The sequence below is a fragment of the Gobio gobio genome (assembly GCF_949357685.1).
Source record: "Gobio gobio genome assembly, chromosome: 19".
Taxonomy (NCBI): domain Eukaryota; kingdom Metazoa; phylum Chordata; class Actinopteri; order Cypriniformes; family Gobionidae; genus Gobio; species Gobio gobio.
The window spans coordinates 9,466,657-9,480,783 of NC_137112.1; positions in this window are offsets into that span (position 1 = coordinate 9,466,657).

A 14,127-nucleotide genomic window follows, 5' to 3' on the forward strand; every position below is an offset into this window, starting at 1 on the left:
CCGAAGTTGTACATCCTAACGTGTGTGTATATATATATATATATATATATATATATATATATATATATATATATATATATATATATATATATATATATATATATATATATATATATATATATATATATATATATATATATATATATATATATATATATATATATATATATATATATATATATATACACACACACATACTATGTAGTTGTCACATGACCTCATCACGTTCGGTTATATTCCAGCATTTTCATTTAAATTTTGTAAAAAAGTGTAATTAGTTGATTCATAACACTGGAAATAGAAGAGCACGATGCATTGTGGTATACAGTATTCCAGGCTGTTGTTGTTATACTGCTAATGTAATATGTAGTTTGAGTTTTCTATGCATATGGAATGTCTGCATAGGGTGTGTATACACTGCAAAATTATTAAGACTAACCTGCTCTTATGAACATAGCCTTTGGCTGCATCCGATATGCAAACTTCCCTACTATACAGTAGGTGAATAACAGTAAAGAGTAATATGTAAGAATCCACAGGATCAAACAGTAAGCGAAAAGTTCCTTGATGACCTACTACTTTCGGTGAGATTCTGAAGTGTGCATCCAATGGACACTTCACTATCCCATGAGGCTACGGGAGAGGATTTGTGTATGCCAGTGAAGTGATAGGTCACACGACAACATGGCGGATGTAGTAAAGTACACGCAGATTACATTAATTCTACACACATTCGTACAATATAGAACATACTTTTTAAAGGTTGCAAATGACTTATTCAAAATAAGTACCTATTTAGAGAGTATGCGACAGCATCTTCAAATACAAATGGATGCAAAGCATCATTGGACAATATACCATAAGATTAACGTGACACATGGAGGCAAGGTAAGATCTACGTCCATGAAGAGTATTCTACAAAAACAACAATATTTTACTTCTAAATTAAGATGGCTAAATTATGACTAAAAAGAAGTTGGATCTTTTAACGGCCCGATTATATAGTATGGCAGAATGAAAGCACGGAGACTTATGACTAAGGCTTTAGAAACAGCACGGTGGCCTCTCGTCTCCGAGCCATGAGAGCTTTATGAGCTACAATCAAGACGAGTCTCCTCTTCTTTTCATCCTCTCATCCTTCCCTTCCCCTCTCCCTTCATCTCACTCTCCTGCCCTCCCTCACTCCCTTCATGTATTTGTTTATGTATTAAATTGAATTAAAGGAATCAAAAGGTGGCGGGGGCCGTGCGCACACAGACTCGAGTTATGGAGCTAAAGATGAAAGCGTAAAGAAGCGAGGAGAGCGGTTCAACCACAGGTCTCTAGCAATGCGAGGGGTCAGACGCTTGACCTCATACAAACATGCTTCAACTAAACACGCCGTGCCCTCCCTTACTCTTTTGTTCTTTCTCATTTTCTCCGTCTCTCTTTTTTGGTCACTCTTTCTGCAACCCGCCAAGGAAATAAGGAGTCATATCCTATGAAGGGCAAAGGAATTTTGCTCATTCCTAAGGCGATTTAATTGCCTCCAGAATAAAGCACTCTTATGTATCAGTGTTTTGAAATAAAATGATTTTCTACAACGCCTGTCCTTGATCTGAGCCCACTCATGTGACGGCACCAACCATATTTGCTTTAGGTTTACACAAATTTACAAGATTTAACCAAATTTAAAAACCCAAACACTGAAGTGACCCTGGCCGCCACAGCCTTTTATTATAGATTGACACTAGAGAAAGAAAGAAAGAAAGAAAGAAAGAAAGAAAGAAAGAAAGAAAGAAAGAAAGAAAGAAAGAAAGAAAGAAAGAACAAAAAGAGGAAGGACAACCTTTTCACTCTTGGGTTCTCTGTTGGAACCACTGCAAAGGTCACATGGCTCCTTCTGATGATGGTGGGGCATCCCAGATCACACTCGTTCACCTACACAAACACACGCACGCAAATCACACATCGCATTAGTTTGATATTATTAGCTGCACTTCCTCTTTCAGGTCTGACATAAATTCATAGAAATATGGTCCCTTGGTAATGAAATGCCAAGCAAGGGGTGGAGTAACGGTAACCATGTTCAATAGCCTGAGAAAAGTATGTAGGAGGGTACTGCAGTTACAGCATGTGCTCTTTCATTGTTTCTCCCCCAAGAGACACATTCATAAACACACATACACTTAAAAATACATACATTGGGGTCCAAAAGTCTGAGACCACAAATCTGGGATTCAAATGATAATCTAATTTAAATAAAGAAATATTATGACACAAAATTAGTAAGAAATGTAAAAAATTCAGCACTTTTAGCAATTAACTCGTTGATGGTCATATGCTCTATGGAGCTTCTTGATCATCCGATTACGGTTACAGTTTAGTGTGAGCTTGAGAGCTGCGGCCATTCAAATTGAGATGTAATGGAAGTAGCGACAGATCATTTTCTTCCATATTGCGAGGTAAGGTGAACGTGATTTCACCAAGTACAACATGTTCCTGAATCAACATCTTTGTTGATCCTGGAACAACATTCCAATCAACCAAACAGATTTGAGGGACAAGTGTACAGTTTATGTCAAGTTTAGGCTTACAACCAGGGTTTGGTGCTTCTACATCAGTGTTTTATTCATCATTTCCCTCTAATTTTAGGGAAAAGTGATGGGTAGGGTCAGGTTTAGGGGTCGGGACAGGGTTAGGACTAAATGTTCGGGCAGGAATGTCTTGGCAAAATCAAGGTGACCGTGACGTATATACGAGTGAAACGGATTATCAAAAAAGAAAAATAAGAAGGGCAGGGACTTGGTTCTAGCCATTGGTTGTTGATTTGGTTGGAGGCAGATCTAACGCGAGCTTGCAGGCCATTGTAAGAGAGGGCCAGTGTTTAAGCAGACTAAATGACTGGAGAAGTCCTGTATACATGACCATAAAAAGCCTGTGGTTTCAACGGAAGATCCGGTTCTATTTCGGTGAGTGCAGCGAGGGTCTGTGATGGGCGATGGGGGTATGTGGCAAGTAGGGCGGTGCCAAGAGCCATGGGAACGGAGCAAGGCCAATGTAGGGCCCTATGATTTCTGCGATCACGGAATCGCGGAATTGGCATATTAGCAATATTTTGTTGTGACTTGAAGTACTTAGAGTGCAGTATTATGTTGCATCATGCGGTATTTGTCCTGAAAAGTAAATGTGATATTTGTTACCTCAATAAATTTAAGGTCGTTCCTATTTTATGTTTTATGTTCTATTATATTAACATTGAAAACACACTCTTTTTACGACTAAAATAACAGTTCAGGGTAAAAAAAAATGAATTCCCAAAAATTAAAACGGAAAAAAAAGAAATTAGCAAAAATTTAAACAGAAAAAACGGAATTTGGGAAAAAATCAAACGGATTTCATAGGGCCCTACCAATGTCGCAAGTCCTAATGAGCGTTGAACGTTTGCCGATTCCCGCCTTCTCCTTCCCTGAACTATCAAACCTCGTTACAGAGAACAAACCAAATACTACACTCTAAAAAATGCTGGGTTAAAAAAAACCCAAGTTGGGTTGAAAATGGACTAACCCAGTGATTGGGTTGTTTTAACCCAGCAATTAATTTAAGCAAACATTTAACCCAACCGCTGAGTTAAAACAACCCAATTGCTGGGTTAGTCCATTTTCAACCCAACTTGGGTTATTTTTAACCCAGCATTTTTTAGAGTGTAGCCTTCACTCCTGAACAACAAACTGGAAGAAGCCGGGTCCCTCATACTAAAGGCCAGGACAAAGGCAAAGCCCTGAAAAAATTGCAGCTCTTCTCTCATTACACTATACAGTTGTCTCTTTAGTTTCCAGCTGATGTATAAGGCAGTTGTTTAAAACCTGCAGAAAGCTACAGAAGTTTATTCATTTGAATGGAGGAAGAAGACAGGGAAGCACTTTTGGTTTAACTTTGGATGACTGGCTGATGAGAGACTGCACCTAAAGAAAATATGATGGGTGTTAGTCTGTACAAAAAGTCTCTGACACAATGCTAAAGTGTTGTGGGTGGTTGTCAAGGCATTGCTAAGGCATTTTGGGTGGTTGATAGGGTGTTCTGGGTGGTAGCCCACCACCAAGTCTCAGTAATATTCTGGTATTTATATGTAAACATGTTTAATGTAAGTCTGTAAGATTTTTTCCCCCGCCTGTTTTATCATCTGCCATCTTACCAAAAATTGGAAGTCTGATTACTTCCACAGCACATATTTCTTCAGTCAGCATGATGTGAGGTATCAATCATACTTTCAGATCAAAAATACTAAGGGTTAGGGGTTTATTCAAATCCATAAATGAGCAATAGTGATGTAACAAAGCAGAAATAAATGATTCATTTCTGTAAAAAATAAAATTCCTAAAGCACAGATCATCGACTAAGATCAGAGAATCTGTGATTGCTTCTAAGAAACGTTTTCCAGGAACAAACCAGATGCAGGTATCAGGATGTTTGTTTCTGATTCTGTTTTGGTCTTTCACTCTGGCTCACACTCTTTCTTTTATCTTTATCACTCTCTCTTCATTGATTTATACTGGACTAGTGCTTAAACCAAACCACCATACAACCAAAAACCCCTACTCAATTCTGCTCGTCTTGAGCTCTGTGGATCACATTCCACACACACACACACACACACACACACACACACACACACACACACACACACACACACACACACACACACACACACACACACACACACACACACACACACACACACACACACACACACACACACACACACACACACACACACTCACACACACACACACACACACACACACACACACACACACACACACACACACACACACACACACACACACACACACACACACACACACACACACACACACACACACACACACACACACACACACACACACACACACACACACACACACACACACACACGCACAAAACAGGAAGTGAAAACATTAAGCAGGAAATACTTATCTTGTATTATTAGGCCTGAATATGCCCCAAAATCTGTCTAAAAGGCAGAGAGAAAAATCTATTTTTCTAAATGATCCACGGCTGACTGCTTGTCACACTTGGTTGTGCACGCCTGCTTTGCAAAGACAATACATCTGTACTGTGTTTCACTATACACTGTACAGTTATGAGCGATACAAAGAGTGAAAGAGAAACATGTAAAGAGAAGTGAAAAAGATAAAAAGGAATAGAGAGAAAGGGTTTCACATAAATACTCGTGGTTAAGGGCCACCTTTATTGCTTTTTGTGGTTTTCATATTGGCCGTGAGGTTCTGAGTATTCCGAAGGTTTTGTGAAGCCCACATTTCCCATGAAACTCTTGTATCAGTGTAAAATGGTTTGAAAGTCCATAATCACTGTACACATGCAGCTTGAAGCTTTAAGGCTTATGATGTGACGTTCTACTGCTGGATTGTCCAGTGTTGAGGACAAGGTCGAAAATGAACATTTAACGGTACACTATGTAACCTTTTTTTGTTCAATATTACCAAAAGTCAATACATCATCAATCCTTCAATTCTCACTATTAATTAACTATTAACTATGACTTTTCCCTCAATAAACTCCTAATTTACTGCTTATTAGTAGTTAGTAAGGTAGTTGTTGTAGTGGTTAAAGGGGTCATGAACTGGGGATTTAATTTTTTTTATACTGTTGTCTGAGGTCTATTTATGACGTTTGCCTTGTTTTTTCATTCAAAAACATCATAATGAATAAGTAATAGGCTATTTTCTGCCCTGGTTTTGAGGCTCTCTCAAGAAACGCTCGGTTTTTATGGGCGTGCCGCACTGAAGACTTGGAAGTAAACGCCCACGGCGAGGATTGGATAAGATTAGCATATTTAATGAGCTTCAGCTCCCCTCAGTACATGTGGGAATTGTTTTGAAAGCGTGAGGGAAACGGCAACCGGAATGATTCACTCAGAGGGCTCGCAAAATGTTTACACAATGCACAATGGTTCATCTCTCATCCGCCCGCGACTGATTGGAATGTAATTTTTTTTATTACTTGGCCTGCCCGATCGGTGGATATAACTGCAAACCGTACACACACACATGCGCGTGCCCCCTTCAAATATCAAGTCAAGAGAGTGAACAACGCACATCAAGAAAGGAATGTTATTTCACTATTTAAGATAACCCGTCGGTATGCCGGGCTTACGTTTTGGTAGCCCATCTAAAAAACACATAGCCCCGGGATGTTGGGCTTTGCGAGCCCTGGCCCATACATGTCCGAGTCTGATCCCGAATCGCAATGAACCAACAACACCACAAATAAAAGTATTCTCCAGCCTGTGACAGCGTGCTAAGGTACATTCAGTTAGACACGTACACATAATCAATACGATCTGTAACAATGCAATACTAACACATATAAAAAAACATGTTTTACTCACATAAGTGTGTGACCATTCCTGTCGGTTCCAATATAGAAGACACAGCATTGTGTTTTAATCTCAATATGTCTGCAAATCCAGTCTCGACCTGTGTCTTGTTTACAAACGATTCCACGGTGAAATGAAGCGAACAAACGCACAATGCCTTACACATGTGAGCTGGATTTTCATTAAAAATAAAGTTCAACCACACATTCATAATATTAGAATCCAAAGGAAGCTTATGCAGCGACTGTGTTCTTCCACAACCAGGCACAGCGCAATATATTACTCTCTTCGGCATGTTTATTGATCGGTAGCGCGATCCCTTTAGCTCCACGAGTCGGTGGGCGGGGCTACAGAAGCAGGCGTACATTTTTATCTGTTGAGGCGGCGTTTCTGCAAACGACGACGTCAAGGGTCGATAAATTCTGAGATTGAGCGTTTGCTGGGCCTGGTGTCAATAAAATCTTTGCTTTGAATAACAAGGAAGTTTTCGGCTCTGAAACTTACAGGATATTCTTATATCACGTTGAACTTTTATATATCAAAGGCTAAAGGGAAAGTTGATTTCTCAATTCATCACCCCTTTAAGTTTGGGGTAGGATTAAGGGATGTAGAATATGATCATGCAGAATAAGGCATTAATATGTGCTTTATGAGTACTAATAAACTAGTAATATGCATACTAATAAGCAACTAGTTAATAGTGAGAATTGGACCCTAAACTAATGTGTAAAATGTCTTACCCTAACTGATTCACTATGGCAGTGGTTCTCAACCTGTCCTGGGGATCTCCCACCACTGCACATTTTGTCTCCATCATCAGACACACCCACTAAGGGCTATTTCTCAATATGCATTCTTGTCTGTACATGTGTTCTTGTGGACTTGTGAAACGTCATCAGTCGCTGCCCAAGTACTGTTCCAATTCAAAGTTCACATCTAGCCAAGTACAGTTTAAATCCCCAGATGTGTCCTTAATCCCGCCCTTGAGACAGACATGTATCCCAGAATGCATCTCGCACCAACCAGCAAGCGTCAATAGCGGATGAGAAAACCTGCATAATTTAAAAATAATACTGTTATTGAGTCACAAAATGTAGTTTTAAGACCGTTTCAGGCGAGAAATCTTGTTGTTTAAATCTCAAATCTGTGGTTTATTTATAAAGAGAGCACCTATTTGAAAATTTTATCTGGCGTTTTCGGAGTTGTGAGATCCAGGCGATCACCGGATGCTCAGCACGCGTTAACTCTGCCAAGAGCAGCCTTTCCTCGGCTAGTCCTTCTGACGCTTGCCGCTGGCTCTGATGTCTCTGTAGTGATTAAAAATTAGATATCATTTGTTTTGTGTAGATCTAACGGGTGATCTTTGGTCTCATGAATCTATAATTTGTTCCCTGACAAATAGTTTTGACAAGGGCAAAGTGAAGTTTCATAACTTTATATTTTTAGGTTATTTAACCGTTGTAGCCTAGTAGAGCGCTGACTTTGTTTGACTGAATTGTTTGCTTTATTTCTTGTACAGATTCTTATACCTTTTACTTATACTTTTATAATGGCTATTACGGATCACACATAAACTGACATTTAACAAAAAGAGACTGGGTTGTGTTTTATTTCATATTTAATTTTATTATAGTGAAAATCATATATATGCACACTTATTGTCCGAACCACATATTAATGTGTTTAATCATTTAAAAAAAAATGTAAACAAAAAGATGCAGGGTTGTGTTTTATATGTGTTTTATGAAGATTATCAAGGTATGCATTGCCTGAACCACATTTGTGTGGATATTAATATGTTAAAGATTATTTTTAGCCTAAAATATACATACAGAGATAACTGGAGTAGCCAGAGCGAGATGAACGCTGCTGTTCCATTAGCAGAGTACCGGTGTCCTGCTGTCCTCGGGAGTTCGTTCTCCGGAGTCAAACCTGGCAAGTCTGAACTACCAAGGACACAAGTCACGTACTTGGTATTGAGAAAGGGTCCAGGTCATGCAGTCTCTACTAATGAGGTGATGATTTGGATCAGGTGTGTCTGATGAGGGAAACATGCAAAATGTGCAGTGGTGGGGATTCCCCAGGACAGGGTTGAGAACCACTGCACTATGGTAAGCCTATTATAAGTGCTTATATTCAGACAGGTCGGGACGTTTTTTGCGGGAAATTGTGTACATGTGTCACTCGTCCATGCATGTCTTGTCATTTCCATAAACAGAGAAGAGTTGCTCCGGCTACTTTGACGGGTGTATGGTGAGGGAGTGATATGGTTAGTTGTCACAACGAGTGAGAAAGGTTGACATGGAGCCGCTAAATCTCCAACCTCCGGGGAATCACCCGTTTGAAAAGGGAACATTTTATGCAAAATGTACTTTTATAAGGTGTTTGAACACAGATGTGTGTCCACAGTGTGTGTAAACAACCAGCCTATAATGGTAAAAATCCACCCAATAAATTTTTTGAATCCCCATCAATCATTATACCTCTCATAATACATTGTTTCAGATTCCCCCCTACTCCTACGTAAGAGTAGGGAAACCCCACCCATGACTGTTGATGATCTGTCCTTTTAGCAGAGACACACCCCTGAGTGAGAAGCACAGAGACGCCATTTCTGTTGACTCGCTGTATCAGCGCTAGAGTATTACAATGTCTGCGCAAAAAACATTACAAATGTTCTGTTGTTGGATGTACAAATGAACATACAAGTCTCCATAGACTCCCGGCATCCGAGCCACTGAAACACGTGAAATAACCAGTATATATTTGCGCAAATCATTTTACGCATGACTGCTTCACCAACGAGGGACAGTACAATGGTGAATTTGGCAAAAAGTTGTTTCTGAAGGATGGGTCAATACCAACGCTTTATGCTCTACCTTCATATCCAGAACAAGTAGGAATGGCACTTCATATTTTGTTTGCAAATTTCCTTTCTGAATGAACTTTCTACATTGCTGTAGGCTAATATGGCTAAAGTTACCATAGTCTCTGACTGTATTCACAGAGATGTCGTTAGTTTTATCCCGAAAATGTCATTCATAAACGCACATTTATTATTCATTGTATAGTCAGATCACAGACTTTTTATGTTCCCACACAAGCACCAACACAACAATTTATAGACTAACATGCCGGTACATGCTAGTCAATGAGTTGAAACAACGTAACGTTATAAATTTATCCACTAACCATTCAGAAATGTCCAGGTGAAGACTAAAAGTTGCAACCTCTTCCCGACTCCGGTTCAAACATGTAAGGCTGCACTTCAGAACTGGTTATTTCTGACATTTTGGCTGAGTGAGATTTGTTTAGTTGTTTATGGTGTATCCAAAGCTTGTGTAAAGGAGCTGGAAGGGTGGCGAGCAGCAGACCATTTGCATTTAAAGGGACACACACAAAAACGGCGTGTTTTTGCTCACACCCAAATAGGGGCAAATTTGACAAGCTATAATAAATGATCTGGGGTGTATTTTGAGCTGAAACTTTACAGACACATTTTGGGGACACCAGATTTATATTACAGGTACATCTTGTGAAAAGGGGCATAATATGTCCCCTTAAAACAAACGCCAAACAGAGGAGAGTCTGCTGGCAAAAAGATTGACAGAGGTGGTAATAAAACCAGAATCAACATTGGCTTTTCAGAGATGGTGAGAACTGAGGGATTTGAAATGTTTTAAAAGTGACACAGCGATCGTGTTTTCATTACTCAACAGGTGAGTAAGGTATTATATTGCCATATGTAGCACATTTTAACGCATTATCATTTGTCAAGGGTCATATTCATCTGAGGCAGAGCCGAAGCACAACCAAAACAATGTTCTTCTGCAAAATGTATGCAGTTATTTTTAACCACAAGAGGGCCGGAAGTTACAGTGTACCTTGAATGCAGTATATATATATACGTCCACAGTACATCACTCGCATCACTTACATCAAACTCATTTACATCAGACTATCATTCCTGTAAAACTTTTTTCACATTTGACTCTGGGTAAGTGTTCATTTTGAACCCAGCATGGTAAAAACAAAAATCCCAATATAAATAAAAGGACACTATCCAGGCGGTTTTCGTTCCTGTCAATGTTAAGTGAAAAACTCCTACAGCCGAGTCCTGTGCTTGACAGTAAATAAAGTCTAAAGTGAGAGGGTGTGGTCCTGGTCCTGACTGTACTTTGTGAGAAAATGGGTCGGCGTGCCCACCTGGGACAGGAGTATTGTATCCTTTCTCTATCAAGAAAGCCAGAACTGGAAGGGGGCTAATACAGAAGCTGTGCGATATCTAGCATCACATTTCTTTCTTCTTCGTTTTTTTAACTGTGGAAAACAGCTACTTGTTGAGTCAGTAATTATGTACTGATAATCATGTTGTTGACTATTTTTGGAAAAACAAGCAAACAATTCAGACACTGATTTAATTATCGTATGCACAAGAAATTGGACACTGATGGTCTTGGGATGTCGCATAAACATCTTTATAACAAATTACACATCTACAGTTTTGTCAGCTTTGTGGTTTCTTGGATGTTATGGTGATATAGTAAACTTCATGATTGGTTTGTCATGTTTAATTTATGTGCTCATAATCACTGAACTCACTGTCAAACAAAAGTCAACACAAATGTTTGTTTCACGAACATACCAATACTTTCCTAGAGTTTTTTTTGCTATTGAGTTAGCATTTGTGTTCTTAAGCTGACACAGTAGAAATGTATAAAGTTTCTGTTATTTTTATGCTTAGCATCCCTCTCTATAAAACATTATAGTTTATGTTGTGTTCATAACAGAACATTGTAGTGAATGCACTCTGATTTTGTGAATGATGAATTGTACAGTAGATGAATTTGTGGATGAAGATATTCCTATGCTCAGAAGATGGTGTATAAGAAATCCTGAATTTTTTTCAAATGTCAATAAAGTCTTTTTTCAATTAAATTACGGAGGATAAAATATGCCATCCTTTATTTTCAAGTGTATGATTATCCATAATGAGGATAAATCAGCAAAAAATTCATAGATGAGCAATAGAGCTAATCATTAATGCTAACATAGTCAACAAAGCAACTCCCATCTATGAAACTTGGGGGTTGAATATAGCAAAGCAAAGCAAGTGCTCATTTTCATTTCTCCTGAAAGGACCAATATTGAGGCTAGATTTGAGGCCACTCTCACCTGTGAGAGGTAACATTTAGCAGCTTCAGCAGTATTCATATGTCCCACTCGAGACACTCTTGCATTCAATGCATCCTTGTGGGACAGACAACATTCAGGCCTTCCTGTTCTTTTCTGAGGCAGACAAATTCATCCCCACTGTCTGTGCACAAACAGGCACATTCATCCAGCCTTCCATTGATAGAGCAAAGGGGGCAAGTGCTAATGCCAGAACAGGCTCAGGGGAGTGTTAGTCTGGACGGCCCATCCCCATCCGCACCCCATGTGCTTTCACCATCAGGTAACTTGAGAGGGTGAATCTAGGCCAGCTTGGCACATTACAGAAGTTGGGGCTGAGGGGATAGAGAGGTATGGGACATGGTGTCTGTCCCCGAGAGAGTTTAGTGGGACCAGGGATCAGCCAGAAAAAAGACCCCAGAAAGCTTTTTTTCCACAAAGATTGAATGGACAAAAGCTTACAAAACGTTTAGTTTTTTTGGAGTAGGATCATTTGGCAGGGTAGATCGATTTGGACTATCGCTGAGTAAATGCATGGAGAATTGACAAATTGGGTTTGCCTTGGAGCTGAGAAACCTTCTAGCCAGGCCTCATTTAAGCAACCTTTGGCTCTTCAGCCATGCAGAAGAGCGAGGCAGCACAGGTGAAAACCTCTCCAGACAAAACACACAGCATTGTTTTTCCACACTTCTGCTTTTGTTGTGTCTAGCATCTGTGCTGTTCCCGAGACCCCTATGTCTTGAGTAGCAGCGCCACTACAGAATTCATCCTCGCAATCTATGCATTGAGCTTCCAAGATCATCTTCACAGATTTATCAAAAACAAACGAAGTAAAAAAAGTTCTCATCTAACTCACAGACCTTTAATGGGCCTGACCTGCAATGGCCCCACCAAATAAACACGGCAGTCGCCTCCTTTAATAACGGAACACTTATACAAAAAGTTTCCAGATGGGAGTCTTCACTTTTGGCTTTCAGCGAGGCGACATTCATGGCTGCATCTCTCTCCAGAGCGAAAGCATGGTTATGACTCTTACATAGGGCCATGTGCATATGCTTGCTGGGCTGGTAGACGCCAGTCTCTGTGAGATTAGAGCACTAATCAGTGATGCTGAGGGTGCTGGAAAGGCTCTATCTCATAGGGAAATCACTATGAAAACCTGTCTGCTCTCTCATTCGCTCAGTGGGATGTTGCAACTCCAGCATCTAGTGGGCCTTATCTCCGCGAAGCAGATTGCAGAATTTGATATGCATCTGTGAAATGGTCGGAAATGACAGTCTCCAAAAAAACTACATGATGAGTCAAACGGTGTGTCTCAACATCACCTCTCTTTTTCTCTTTCTTGCTCATCCTTTTGCTCTCTCTCCATCTCTCTCCCTCTCTGATCGCTTTCAACATCTAATCTCTGATTCCGGAGAGAAATGTACACCAAGCAGATCATTTTCCTCAATAAACGAGTGTGCACAAATTAAGGCAAATACCTTTAGATGCGGTGTGTCCATGGATACGTGTTTGTGCATTAAAATGACTTGTGGGACGCATGAAGATTGGCATCAGTTTGATGCCATCTTACTCTCCAACATTAACATCGTCACCGATAAGAGTTTGTCCTCGTCAGCACGACACACTAGCAGCACGACAGGGCTTTATCGCAGGTTGGGAGTGTTATAAGGTGTGCTTGGGCCTCTATCAAAGTACTATCTGAAATGATGGCAATTGGAGGGTTGGGGTTATGATATGAAGCGAGCGTTTGAGTTGTGATACGTGGAGATAGGAGGTTTGCATGGGTGTCTGCAAGTGTGATAATGTCTTATCCGCAAAATACCTAAAACTGCATATTTATGCATGCATGTTATGCATGCAGGCAGGCAGGCGATACTCTCCTAACCATCTAGCTGCTGTTTACAAGTTTATAGCCAAGGGAGTTAATGGTCACCCATGTGCCACCGTTAGACCACCCTGAGCAAGCATAGCTGTGCTCGGAGCCAAGATGAAAGGTAAGACATTGAGGCCATTAGACTATGGGTCCATTGTAAGGAAAGGGCAGCAGGAAAAGAGGGACACTCCGACAGTTTTACTTTGCTTTGCAGCACGCTCTATAAAAGGAGAATTAATCTGCACATAACCATGGAGGGAGATAGGCTCTCCAAACAGGGGGAACAAGATCATTTTACTTCTCTCAACTCTCCCACCACACAAGCTCTGGGAGCCACAAGCAAAGCTGCCCTGGGGTCACCTCCCAACCGCCCCGACTTCAGCCATGACATCACAGGGCGCAGAGGTTGCCGAGGAGCGTGCAAAATGCCACGGGTTACACAGTGGATCAGCAGTTAGAGGTCGACTATGAAGAAAGAGAGGGAGAAAGACAGACAGACAGAAGTACAAAGAAAAAGTAGAAGGCCTTTTGATTAGTTTCCTTGGCAGGAGAACAAAACTGTAAGGAATGTAGGCAAGTGGGGAGAGAGAAGTGACCGAGAAAAGAGAGGGGCAGAAATAAAGAGATGAACAGTGGAGGCTACAAGATCTGCTGAGTCAGACTGGCCTTGTTGATTCATTTCCTCTTGTGCTAGTTCTGA